This window comes from Siphateles boraxobius, unplaced genomic scaffold (assembly GCF_051911475.1).
Source record: "Siphateles boraxobius isolate OS27281-9 unplaced genomic scaffold, OSU_SipBor_1 23, whole genome shotgun sequence".
NCBI lineage: Eukaryota > Metazoa > Chordata > Actinopteri > Cypriniformes > Leuciscidae > Siphateles > Siphateles boraxobius.
Window position 1 is genome coordinate 106,536 of NW_027508844.1, and position 12,082 is coordinate 118,617.

Consider the following 12,082-nt stretch of genomic DNA (forward strand, 5'->3'; position numbering starts at 1 on the left):
TGTATACAAAAGCATCGAACCAGTGACAGTAACTGGCGCTGTGGCTTAGTTGGTCAAAGTGCCTGTCTAGTAAACAGGAGATCCTGGGTTCAAATCCCAGCAGTGCCTAATCTGTGGCTTCTAAGAGTAGTCATTTAACCTTCTCTGACGTGAAAGTCTTGGCAGGAAAGACAATCTGGACTTCTCGGTTGCAAATGAAGGTTTTAAAAAGGTTGTCGTTTTTTGGGTCCCACCAGAGTCACGAATGGTGTCCCTTTGCACAGACGTCTTTACCAAACTGACATTTGCTTAAAGCTGGGGTTTTCCAACTTTTTCAGAAGCCTACGCAACACATTTTTCTTCTTTTCCTTATTGAGCACACCCAAGTCAGATCGTCGAGTACGTTACTTATCAATCAATTATTTGATTCACCTGTATTAAATGAGAGAGATAATAAATATATATATATATATATGTGGTGCAGATGCGCTTCAAGAATGGTTTGCAAGCTCCTGGCTTAGGCCTGAAATCTGCTACTACCTATTGATATGGTCAAGCCTATGGATATTTGTATAAACAAAGTCTTTACATATATGAAGAATAATACATGGATAACTTTCTGGATTTTGCCATTTCATATCAGAAGAAGGCTCAGGAAACATTTTAGGCATGACTATCGAGAGTGTAGAGCCAAAATTAAATGAGTTCAGACATTCCCTTGAGGCGTGAAAGGCCCTCGTGTTTTGGAAACAATCCTCTTAACTCTAAGGGACCTCTTTCATGACGTGATCAGCTGTTTTCCTGATGTGCTACCTCTTTTAGACTTGTTTTACCAACAAATTTCACTGATCTGTGGCTTAGCTGGTCAAAGCGCCTGTCTCGTAAACAGGAGATCCTGGGTTCAAATCCCAGCAGTGCCTTTGGCACAGGATATGGGAGTGCTTAACCTTTTCACATATGAAAGTCTTTGCATGACGAACTGTGTTTACCTGCACAAAACTGGAAAAACTAAGAAGTGCTGCGCATGCAATACTTCCCTGAAGTGTGTCATTTTATGGTACAATGGATAGAACTTTGGACTTCTGGGATGCGAATGGAGAAATTCCCTGGTTGTGGTTTTGAGTCCCACCAGAATAGTCAGTGGCCTCTTTTGCTCTGATGTCTCTGTGAGTCAGACATATGTTTAAAACTGGGGTCCACAAACTACTTCAGAAGCCTACCCTTCACATTCTGCTCATCTCCCTTATTGGACACACCCACGTCAGATCATAGAGTACTCTACTAAGTAGCTCAATTAACCCTTTTGAAATAAGGTAAATAACAAAAATGTATAGCGTCTGGGAGGTTTCGAGAATGGTTTGAAAACCACTGGCTTAGGCCAGAATCTGCTACTTCCTATTGTTGAGATCCAGCCTCTGGATGTATTCAAAACAGTCTTTACAAATATGAATATATAATTCATGAAAAGCTTTCTGGATTTTGTCTTTCAGATCAGCTGAAAGCATAGCAGAGATTGTTTTCCATTTCTCCTAGCTGAGACAGAGTTTAGATGTATTGTAACTGGAGGTTCCAAAAACCTTTCAGAAACACGTATTGAGAGTTTCAGATATTCCCTCTTTCTTCAACAGAGCCCTGAATGCCCCTCGGGTTTTGGAAATAATCCCCTAACCTCTTTCATGATGTAATCAGCTATTTTCCTGACCTGCTACCTCTTTTAGACTTTTTATAGCAACACATTGTAGAAGGTTTGGCAAGTGGCGCTGTGGCTTAGTTGGTCAAAGCGCCTGTCTTGTAAACAGGAGATCCTGGGTTCGAATCCCAGCAGTGCCTATGCCACAGGATGTGGGCACCACTCACTTAATCTTTTACATATGTAAATCTTTGCATGCTGAACAGTGTGCATCTGCACAAAATGTGGAAATCTAAGAAGTGATGTGCATGCAATAGCGTCTTAAAGTTTGTCTTTTGTGGCTCTGTGGCGCAATGGATAGCGCATTGGACTTCTAGATTGTGAATGGAGATATTCAAAGGTTGTGGGTTCGAGTCCCACCAGAGTCGTGCATACCCTCTATTGCTCAGATGTTTTGGAAACAATCCTCTTACCTCTAAGGGACCTCGTTCATGACGTGATCAGCTGTTTTCCTGATGTGTGTACCACTTTTAGACTTGTTTTACCAACAAATTTCACAGTATCTGGCGCTGTGGCTTAGCTGGTCAAAGCGCCTGTCTCGTAAACAGGAGATCCTGGGTTCAAATCCCAGCAGTGTCTTTGGCACAGGATATGGGAGTGCTTAACCTTTTCACATATGAAAGTCTTTGCATGACGAACTGTGTTTACCTGCACAAAACTGGAAAAACTAAGAAGTGCAGAGCATGCAACACTTCCCTGAAGTGTGTCATTTTATGGTACAATGGATACAACTTTGGACTACTAGGATGCGAATGGAGAAATGCCCTTGTTGTGAGTCCCACCAGAATAGTCAGTGGCCTCTTTTGCTCTGATGTCTCTGTGAGTCAGACATATGCTTAAAACTTGAATCCACAAACTACTTCAGAAGCATACCCTTCACGTTCTGCTTATTTCCCTCTTTGGACACACCCAACTCAGATCACAGAGTACTCTACTAATTAACTTAAGTCACCTATTTAAATAAGAATAGGTTGAAATCCACTGGTCTAGGCCAAAATCTGCAACAACCTATTGTTGGCCACCTACCTAGAAAAAAAAGAAGAAAAAAAAAACACGCTTTCCATTTCTCCAAGCTGAAACAGCATTTAGATGTATCGTAACTGGAGGTTCCCGAAACATTTGAGACACGAGTACTGAGAGTTTCGATCCAGAAATAAATGGCTTGAGATATTCCCTTGTCCCTCAACAGAAGCCTGCACACCTTTCAGGTTTTGGAAATAATCCTGTAACTTCAAAGGGACCTATTCATGATGTAATCAGCTATTCTCCTGACATGCTACCTCTTTTAGACTTTGTATACAAAAGCATCGAAGCAGTGACAGTAACTGGCGCTGTGGCTTAGTTGGTCAAAGCGCCTGTCTAGTAAACAGGAGATCCTGGGTTTGAATCCCAGCAGTGCCTAATCTGTGGCTTCTAAGAGTAGTCATTTAACCTTCTCCTTCTCTGACGTGAAAGTCTTGGCAGGAAAGACAATCTGGACTTCTCGGTTGCAAATGAAGGTTTTAAAAAGGTTGTCGTTTTTTGGGTCCCACCAGAGTCACGAATGGTGTCCCTTTGCACAGACGTCTTTACCAGACTGACATTTGCTTAAAGCTGGGGTTTTCCAACTTTTTCAGAAGCCTATGCAACACATTTTTCTTCTTTTCCTTATTGAGCACACCCAAGTCAGATCGTCGAGTACGTTAATTATCAATCAATTATTTGATTCACCTGTATTAAATGAGAGAGATAATAAAAAATATATATATATGTGGTGCAGATGCGCTTCAAGAATGGTTTGCAAGCTCCTGGCTTAGGCCTGAAATCTGCTACTACCCATTGATATGGTCAAGCCTATGGATATTTGTACAAACAAAGTCTTTACATATATGAAGAATAATACATGGATAACTTTCTGGATTTTGCCATTTCATATCAGAAGAAGGCTCAGGAAACATTTTAGGCATGACTATCGAGAGTGTAGAGCCAAAATTAAATGAGTTCAGACATTCCCTTGAGGCGTGAAAGGCCCTCGTGTTTTGGAAACAATCCTCTTACCTCTAAGGGACCTCTTTCATGACGTGATCAGCTGTTTTCCTGATGTGCTACCTCTTTTAGACTTGTTTTACCAACAAATTTCACTGATCTGTGGCTTAGCTGGTCAAAGCGCCTGTCTCGTAAACAGGAGATCCTGGGTTCAAATCCCAGCAGTGCCTTTGGCACAGGATATGGGAGTGCTTAACCTTTTCACATATGAAAGTCTTTGCATGACGAACTGTGTTTACCTGCACAAAACTGGAAAAACTAAGAAGTGCTGCGCATGCAATACTTCCCTGAAGTGTGTCATTTTATGGTACAATGGATAGAACTTTGGACTTCTGGGATGCGAATGGAGAAATTCCCTGGTTGTGGTTTTGAGTCCCACCAGAATAGTCAGTGGCCTCTTTTGCTCTGATGTCTCTGTGAGTCAGACATATGTTTAAAACTGGGGTCCACAAACTACTTCAGAAGCCTACCCTTCACATTCTGCTCATCTCCCTTATTGGACACACCCACGTCAGATCATAGAGTACTCTACTAAGTAGCTCAATTAACCCTTTTGAAATAAGGTAAATAACAAAAATGTATAGCGTCTGGGAGGTTTCGAGAATGTTTTGAAAACCACTGGCTTAGGCCAGAATCTGCTACTTCCTATTGTTGAGATCCAGCCTCTGGATGTATTCAAAACAGTCTTTACAAATATGAATATATAATTCATGAAAAGCTTTCTGGATTTTGTCTTTCAGATCAGCTGAAAGCATAGCAGAGATTGCTTTCCATTTCTCCTAGCTGAGACAGAGTTTAGATGTATTGTAACTGGAGGTTCCAAAAACATTTCAGAAACACGTATTGACAGTTTCAGATATTCCCTCTTTCTTCAACAGAGCCCTGAATGCCCCTCGGGTTTTGGAAATAATCCCCTAACCTCTTTCATGATGTAATCAGCTATTTTCCTGACCTGCTACCTCTTTTAGACTTTTTATAGCAACACATTGTAGAAGGTTCAGCAAGTGGCGCTGTGGCTTAGTTGGTCAAAGCGCCTGTCTTGTAAACAGGAGATCCTGGGTTTGAATCTCAGCAGTGCCTATGCCACAGGATGTGGGCACCACTCACTTAATCTTTTACATATGTAAATCTTTGCATGCTGAACAGTGTGCATCTGCACAAAATGTGGAAATCTAAGAAGTGATGTGCATGCAATAGCGTCTTAAAGTTTGTCTTTTGTGGCTCTGTGGCGCAATGGATAGCGCATTGGACTTCTAGATTGTGAATGGAGATATTCAAAGGTTGTGGGTTCGAGTCCCACCAGACTCGTGCATACCCTCTATTGCTCAGATGTTTTGGAAACAATCCTCTTACCTCTAAGGGACCTCGTTCATGACTTGATCAGCAGTTTTCCTGATGTGGTACCTCTTTTAGACTTGTTTTACCAACAAATTTCACAGTATCTGGCGCTGTGGCTTAGCTGGTCAAAGCACCTGTCTCGTAAACAGGAGATCCTGGGTTCAAATCCCAGCAGTGTCTTTGGCACAGGATATGGGAGTGCTTAACCTTTTCACATATGAAAGTCTTTGCATATGAAAGTCTTTGCATGACGAACTGTGTTTACCTGCACAAAACTGGAAAAACTAAGAAGTGCTGCGCATGCAACACTTCCCTGAAGTGTGTCATTTTATGGTACAATGGATACAACTTTGGACTTCTAGGATGCGAATGGAGAAATTCCCTGGTTGTGAGTCCCACCAGAATAGTCAGTGGCCTCTTTTGCTCTGATGTCTCTGTGTGTCAGACATATGCTTAAAACTTGAATCCACAAACTACTTCAGAAGCATACCCTTCATGTTCTGCTTATTTCCCTTATTGGACACACCCAACTCAGATCACAGAGTACTCTACTAATTAACTTAAGTCACCTATTTAAATAAGAATAGGTTGAAATCCACTGGCCTAGGCCAAAATCTGCAACAACCTATTGTTGGCCACCTACCTAGAAGAAAAAGAAGAAAAAAAAACACGCTTTCCATTTCTCCAAGCTGAAACAGCATTTAGATGTATCGTAACTGGAGGTTCCCGAAACATTTGAGACACGAGTACTGAGAGTTTCGATCCAGAAATAAATGGCTTGAGATATTCCCTTGTCCCTCAACAGAAGCCTGCACACATTTCAGGTTTTGTAAATAATCCTGTAACTTCAAAGGGACCTATTCATGATGTAATCAGCTATTCTCCTGACATGCTACCTCTTTTAGACTTTGTATACAAAAGCATCGAACCAGTGACAGTAACTGGCGCTGTGGCTTAGTTGGTCAAAGTGCCTGTCTAGTAAACAGGAGATCCTGGGTTCAAATCCCAGCAGTGCCTAATCTGTGGCTTCTAAGAGTAGTCATTTAACCTTCTCTGACGTGAAAGTCTTGGCAGGAAAGACAATCTGGACTTCTCGGTTGCAAATGAAGGTTTTAAAAAGGTTGTCGTTTTTTGGGTCCCACCAGAGTCACGAATGGTGTCCCTTTGCACAGACGTCTTTACCAAACTGACATTTGCTTAAAGCTGGGGTTTTCCAACTTTTTCAGAAGCCTACGCAACACATTTTTCTTCTTTTCCTTATTGAGCACACCCAAGTCAGATCGTCGAGTACGTTACTTATCAATCAATTATTTGATTCACCTGTATTAAATGAGAGAGATAATAAATATATATATATATATATGTGGTGCAGATGCGCTTCAAAAATGGTTTGCAAGCTCCTGGCTTAGGCCTGAAATCTGCTACTACCTATTGATATGGTCAAGCCTATGGATATTTGTATAAACAAAGTCTTTACATATATGAAGAATAATACATGGATAACTTTCTGGATTTTGCCATTTCATATCAGAAGAAGGCTCAGGAAACATTTTAGGCATGACTATCGAGAGTGTAGAGCCAAAATTAAATGAGTTCAGACATTCCCTTGAGGCGTGAAAGGCCCTCGTGTTTTGGAAACAATCCTCTTAACTCTAAGGGACCTCTTTCATGACGTGATCAGCTGTTTTCCTGATGTGCTACCTCTTTTAGACTTGTTTTACCAACAAATTTCACTGATCTGTGGCTTAGCTGGTCAAAGCGCCTGTCTCGTAAACAGGAGATCCTGGGTTCAAATCCCAGCAGTGCCTTTGGCACAGGATATGGGAGTGCTTAACCTTTTCACATATGAAAGTCTTTGCATGACGAACTGTGTTTACCTGCACAAAACTGGAAAAACTAAGAAGTGCTGCGCATGCAATACTTCCCTGAAGTGTGTCATTTTATGGTACAATGGATAGAACTTTGGACTTCTGGGATGCGAATGGAGAAATTCCCTGGTTGTGGTTTTGAGTCCCACCAGAATAGTCAGTGGCCTCTTTTGCTCTGATGTCTCTGTGAGTCAGACATATGTTTAAAACTGGGGTCCACAAACTACTTCAGAAGCCTACCCTTCACATTCTGCTCATCTCCCTTATTGGACACACCCACGTCAGATCATAGAGTACTCTACTAAGTAGCTCAATTAACCCTTTTGAAATAAGGTAAATAACGAAAATGTATAGCGTCTGGGAGGTTTCGAGAATGGTTTGAAAACCACTGGCTTAGGCCAGAATCTGCTACTTCCTATTGTTGAGATCCAGCCTCTGGATGTATTCAAAACAGTCTTTACAAATATGAATATATAATTCATGAAAAGCTTTCTGGATTTTGTCTTTCAGATCAGCTGAAAGCATAGCAGAGATCGTTTTCCATTTCTCCTAGCTGAGACAGAGTTTAGATGTATTGTAACTGGAGGTTCCAAAAACCTTTCAGAAACACGTATTGAGAGTTTCAGATATTCCCTCTTTCTTCAACAGAGCCCTGAATGCCCCTCGGGTTTTGGAAATAATCCCCTAACCTCTTTCATGATGTAATCAGCTATTTTCCTGACCTGCTACCTCTTTTAGACTTTTTATAGCAACACATTGTAGAAGGTTTGGCAAGTGGCGCTGTGGCTTAGTTGGTCAAAGCGCCTGTCTTGTAAACAGGAGATCCTGGGTTCGAATCCCAGCAGTGCCTATGCCACAGGATGTGGGCACCACTCACTTAATCTTTTACATATGTAAATCTTTGCATGCTGAACAGTGTGCATCTGCACAAAATGTGGAAATCTAAGAAGTGATGTGCATGCAATAGCGTCTTAAAGTTTGTCTTTTGTGGCTCTGTGGCGCAATGGATAGTGCATTGGACTTCTAGATTGTGAATGGAGATATTCAAAGGTTGTGGGTTCGAGTCCCACCAGAGTCGTGCATACCCTCTATTGCTCAGATGTTTTGGAAACAATCCTCTTACCTCTAAGGGACCTCGTTCATGACGTGATCAGCTGTTTTCCTGATGTGTGTACCACTTTTAGACTTGTTTTACCAACAAATTTCACAGTATCTGGCGCTGTGGCTTAGCTGGTCAAAGCGCCTGTCTCGTAAACAGGAGATCCTGGGTTCAAATCCCAGCAGTGTCTTTGGCACAGGATATGGGAGTGCTTAACCTTTTCACATATGAAAGTCTTTGCATGACGAACTGTGTTTACCTGCACAAAACTGGAAAAACTAAGAAGTGCAGAGCATGCAACACTTCCCTGAAGTGTGTCATTTTATGGTACAATGGATACAACTTTGGACTACTAGGATGCGAATGGAGAAATTCCCTTGTTGTGAGTCCCACCAGAATAGTCAGTGGCCTCTTTTGCTCTGATGTCTCTGTGAGTCAGACATATGCTTAAAACTTGAATCCACAAACTACTTCAGAAGCATACCCTTCACGTTCTGCTTATTTCCCTCTTTGGACACACCCAACTCAGATCACAGAGTACTCTACTAATTAACTTAAGTCACCTATTTAAATAAGAATAGGTTGAAATCCACTGGCCTAGGCCAAAATCTGCAACAACCTATTGTTGGCCACCTACCTAGAAGAAAAAGAAGAAAAAAAAACACGCTTTCCATTTCACCAAGCTGAAACAGCATTTAGATGTATCGTAACTGGAGGTTCCCGAAACATTTGAGACACGAGTACTGAGAGTTTCGATCCAGAAATAAATGGCTTGAGATATTCCCTTGTCCCTCAACAGAAGCCTGCACACCTTTCAGGTTTTGGAAATAATCCTGTAACTTCAAAGGGACCTATTCATGATGTAATCAGCTATTCTCCTGACATGCTACCTCTTTTAGACTTTGTATACAAAAGCATCGAACCAGTGACAGTAACTGGTGCTGTGGCTTAGTTGGTCAAAGCGCCTGTCTAGTAAACAGGAGATCCTGGGTTTGAATCCCAGCAGTGCCTAATCTGTGGCTTCTAAGAGTAGTCATTTAACCTTCTCCTTCTCTGACGTGAAAGTCTTGGCAGGAAAGACAATCTGGACTTCTCGGTTGCAAATGAAGGTTTTAAAAAGGTTGTCGTTTTTTGGGTCCCACCAGAGTCACGAATGGTGTCCCTTTGCACAGACGTCTTTACCAGACTGACATTTGCTTAAAGCTGGGGTTTTCCAACTTTTTCAGAAGCCTACGCAACACATTTTTCTTCTTTTCCTTATTGAGCACACCCAAGTCAGATCGTCGAGTACGTTAATTATCAATCAATTATTTGATTCACCTGTATTAAATGAGAGAGATAATAAAAAATATATATATATATATATGTGGTGCAGATGCGCTTCAAGAATGGTTTGCAAGCTCCTGGCTTAGGCCTGAAATCTGCTACTACCCATTGATATGGTCAAGCCTATGGATATTTGTACAAACAAAGTCTTTACATATATGAAGAATAATACATGGATAACTTTCTGGATTTTGCCATTTCATATCAGAAGAAGGCTCAGGAAACATTTTAGGCATGACTATCGAGAGTGTAGAGCCAAAATTAAATGAGTTCAGACATTCCCTTGAGGCGTGAAAGGCCCTCGTGTTTTGGAAACAATCCTCTTACCTCTAAGGGACCTCTTTCATGACGTGATCAGCTGTTTTCCTGATGTGCTACCTCTTTTAGACTTGTTTTACCAACAAATTTCACTGATCTGTGGCTTAGCTGGTCAAAGCGCCTGTCTCGTAAACAGGAGATCCTGGGTTCAAATCCCAGCAGTGCCTTTGGCACAGGATATGGGAGTGCTTAACCTTTTCACATATGAAAGTCTTTGCATGACGAACTGTGTTTACCTGCACAAAACTGGAAAAACTAAGAAGTGCTGCGCATGCAATACTTCCCTGAAGTGTGTCATTTTATGGTACAATGGATAGAACTTTGGACTTCTGGGATGCGAATGGAGAAATTCCCTGGTTGTGGTTTTGAGTCCCACCAGAATAGTCAGTGGCCTCTTTTGCTCTGATGTCTCTGTGAGTCAGACATATGTTTAAAACTGGGGTCCACAAACTACTTCAGAAGCCTACCCTTCACATTCTGCTCATCTCCCTTATTGGACACACCCACGTCAGATCATAGAGTACTCTACTAAGTAGCTCAATTAACCCTTTTGAAATAAGGTAAATAACAAAAATGTATAGCGTCTGGGAGGTTTCGAGAATGTTTTGAAAACCACTGGCTTAGGCCAGAATCTGCTACTTCCTATTGTTGAGATCCAGCCTCTGGATGTATTCAAAACAGTCTTTACAAATATGAATATATAATTCATGAAAAGCTTTCTGGATTTTGTCTTTCAGATCAGCTGAAAGCATAGCAGAGATTGCTTTCCATTTCTCCTAGCTAACACAGAGTTTAGATGTATTGTAACTGGAGGTTCCAAAAACATTTCAGAAACACGTATTGACATTTCAGATATTACCTCTTTCTTCAACAGAGCCCTGAATGCCCCTCGGGTTTTGGAAATAATCCCCTAACCTCTTTCATGATGTAATCAGCTATTTTCCTGACCTGCTACCTCTTTTAGACTTTTTATAGCAACACATTGTAGAAGGTTCGGCAAGTGGCGCTGTGGCTTAGTTGGTCAAAGCGCCTGTCTAGTAAACAGGAGATCCTGGGTTCGAATCCCAGCAGTGCCTATGCCAGTGGATGTGGGCACCGCTCACTTAATGTTTTACATATGTAAATCTTTGCATGCTGAACAGTGTGCATCTGCACAAAATGTGGAAATCTAAGAATTGATGTGCATGCAATAGCGTCTTAAAGCTTGTCTTTTGTGGCTCTGTGGCGCAATGGATAGCGCATTGGACTTCTAGATTGTGAATGGAGATATTCAAAGGTTGTGGGTTCGAGTCCCACCAGAGTTGTGCATACCCTCTATTGCCTCAGATGTTTTGGAAACAATCCTCTTACCTCTAAGGGACCTCGTTCATGACGTGATCAGCTGTTTTCCTGATGTGGTACCTCTTTTAGACTTGTTTTACCAACAAATTTCACAGTATCTGGCGCTGTGGCTTAGCTGGTCAAAGCGCCTGTCTCGTAAACAGGAGATCCTGGGTTCAAATCCCAGCAGTGCCTTTGGCACAGGATATGGGAGTGCTTAACCTTTTCACATATGAAAGTCTTTGCATGACGAACTGTGTTTACCTGCACAAAACTGGAAAAACTAAGAAGTGCTGCGCATGCAACACTTCCCTGAAGTGTGTCATTTTATGGTACAATGGATACAACTTTGGACTTCTAGGATGCGAATGGAGAAATTCCCTGGTTGTGAGTCCCACCAGAATAGTCAGTGGCCTCTTTTGCTCTGATGTCTCTGTGAGTCAGACATATGCTTAAAACTTGAATCCACAAACTACTTCAGAAGCATACCCTTCACGTTCTGCTTATTTCCCTCTTTGGACACACCCAACTCAGATCACAGAGTACTCTACTAATTAACTTAAGTCACCTATTTAAATAAGAATAGGTTGAAATCCACTGGCCTAGGCCAAAATCTGCAACAACCTATTGTTGGCCACCTACCTAGAAGAAAAAGAAGAAAAAAAAACACGCTTTCCATTTCACCAAGCTGAAACAGCATTTAGATGTATCGTAACTGGTCGTTCCCTAAACATTTGAGACACGAGTACTGAGAGTTTCGATCCAGACATAAATGGCTTGAGATATTCCCTTGTCCCTCAACAGAAGCCTGCACACCTTCCAGGTTTTGGAAATAATCCTGTAACTTCAAAGGGACCTATTCATGATGTAATCAGCTATTCTCCTGACATGCTACCTCTTTTAGACTTTGTATACAAAAGCATCGAACCAGTGACAGTAGCTGGCGCTGTGGCTTAGTTGGTCAAAGCGCCTGTCTAGTAAACAGGAGATCCTGGGTTCGAATCCCAGCAGTGCCTAATCTGTAGCTTCTAAGAGTAGTCATTTAACCTTCTCCTTCTCTGACGTGAAAGTCTTGGCAGGAAAGACAATCTGGACTTCTCGGTTGCAAATGAAGGTTTT

At 41.6% G+C, this 12,082-nt stretch overlaps 1 protein-coding gene and 17 non-coding genes across 18 annotated transcripts in view; all 18 read left to right on the forward strand.

The window, feature by feature from the left end:
* LOC143747602 (transmembrane 4 L6 family member 1-like) overlaps positions 1 to 12,082 on the forward strand; it is a 484,334-nt gene that overhangs the window by 72,324 nt on the left and 399,928 nt on the right. The gene's annotated exons all lie outside the window — the stretch shown is intronic.
* On the forward strand, positions 35 to 108 carry trnat-agu (transfer RNA threonine (anticodon AGU)). Its single transcript has one exon. It is a non-coding gene; the product is annotated as a tRNA-Thr (tRNA).
* On the forward strand, positions 1,736 to 1,809 carry trnat-ugu (transfer RNA threonine (anticodon UGU)). The gene has a single exon. It is a non-coding gene; the product is annotated as a tRNA-Thr (tRNA).
* On the forward strand, positions 1,949 to 2,037 carry trnar-ucu (transfer RNA arginine (anticodon UCU)). Its single transcript is given in 2 exon segments — positions 1,949 to 1,985; positions 2,002 to 2,037. It is a non-coding gene; the product is annotated as a tRNA-Arg (tRNA).
* On the forward strand, positions 2,175 to 2,248 carry trnat-cgu (transfer RNA threonine (anticodon CGU)). The gene has a single exon. It is a non-coding gene; the product is annotated as a tRNA-Thr (tRNA).
* Positions 2,997 to 3,070, forward strand: trnat-agu (transfer RNA threonine (anticodon AGU)). Its single transcript has one exon. It is a non-coding gene; the product is annotated as a tRNA-Thr (tRNA).
* Positions 4,701 to 4,774, forward strand: trnat-ugu (transfer RNA threonine (anticodon UGU)). The gene has a single exon. It is a non-coding gene; the product is annotated as a tRNA-Thr (tRNA).
* On the forward strand, positions 4,914 to 5,002 carry trnar-ucu (transfer RNA arginine (anticodon UCU)). The gene is given in 2 exon segments: positions 4,914 to 4,950; positions 4,967 to 5,002. It is a non-coding gene; the product is annotated as a tRNA-Arg (tRNA).
* Positions 5,139 to 5,212, forward strand: trnat-cgu (transfer RNA threonine (anticodon CGU)). The gene has a single exon. It is a non-coding gene; the product is annotated as a tRNA-Thr (tRNA).
* On the forward strand, positions 5,976 to 6,049 carry trnat-agu (transfer RNA threonine (anticodon AGU)). Its single transcript has one exon. It is a non-coding gene; the product is annotated as a tRNA-Thr (tRNA).
* trnat-ugu (transfer RNA threonine (anticodon UGU)) lies at positions 7,677 to 7,750 on the forward strand. Its single transcript has one exon. It is a non-coding gene; the product is annotated as a tRNA-Thr (tRNA).
* On the forward strand, positions 7,890 to 7,978 carry trnar-ucu (transfer RNA arginine (anticodon UCU)). The gene is given in 2 exon segments: positions 7,890 to 7,926; positions 7,943 to 7,978. It is a non-coding gene; the product is annotated as a tRNA-Arg (tRNA).
* On the forward strand, positions 8,116 to 8,189 carry trnat-cgu (transfer RNA threonine (anticodon CGU)). Its single transcript has one exon. It is a non-coding gene; the product is annotated as a tRNA-Thr (tRNA).
* On the forward strand, positions 8,937 to 9,010 carry trnat-agu (transfer RNA threonine (anticodon AGU)). The gene has a single exon. It is a non-coding gene; the product is annotated as a tRNA-Thr (tRNA).
* trnat-agu (transfer RNA threonine (anticodon AGU)) lies at positions 10,646 to 10,719 on the forward strand. The gene has a single exon. It is a non-coding gene; the product is annotated as a tRNA-Thr (tRNA).
* On the forward strand, positions 10,859 to 10,947 carry trnar-ucu (transfer RNA arginine (anticodon UCU)). The gene is given in 2 exon segments: positions 10,859 to 10,895; positions 10,912 to 10,947. It is a non-coding gene; the product is annotated as a tRNA-Arg (tRNA).
* On the forward strand, positions 11,085 to 11,158 carry trnat-cgu (transfer RNA threonine (anticodon CGU)). Its single transcript has one exon. It is a non-coding gene; the product is annotated as a tRNA-Thr (tRNA).
* Positions 11,906 to 11,979, forward strand: trnat-agu (transfer RNA threonine (anticodon AGU)). The gene has a single exon. It is a non-coding gene; the product is annotated as a tRNA-Thr (tRNA).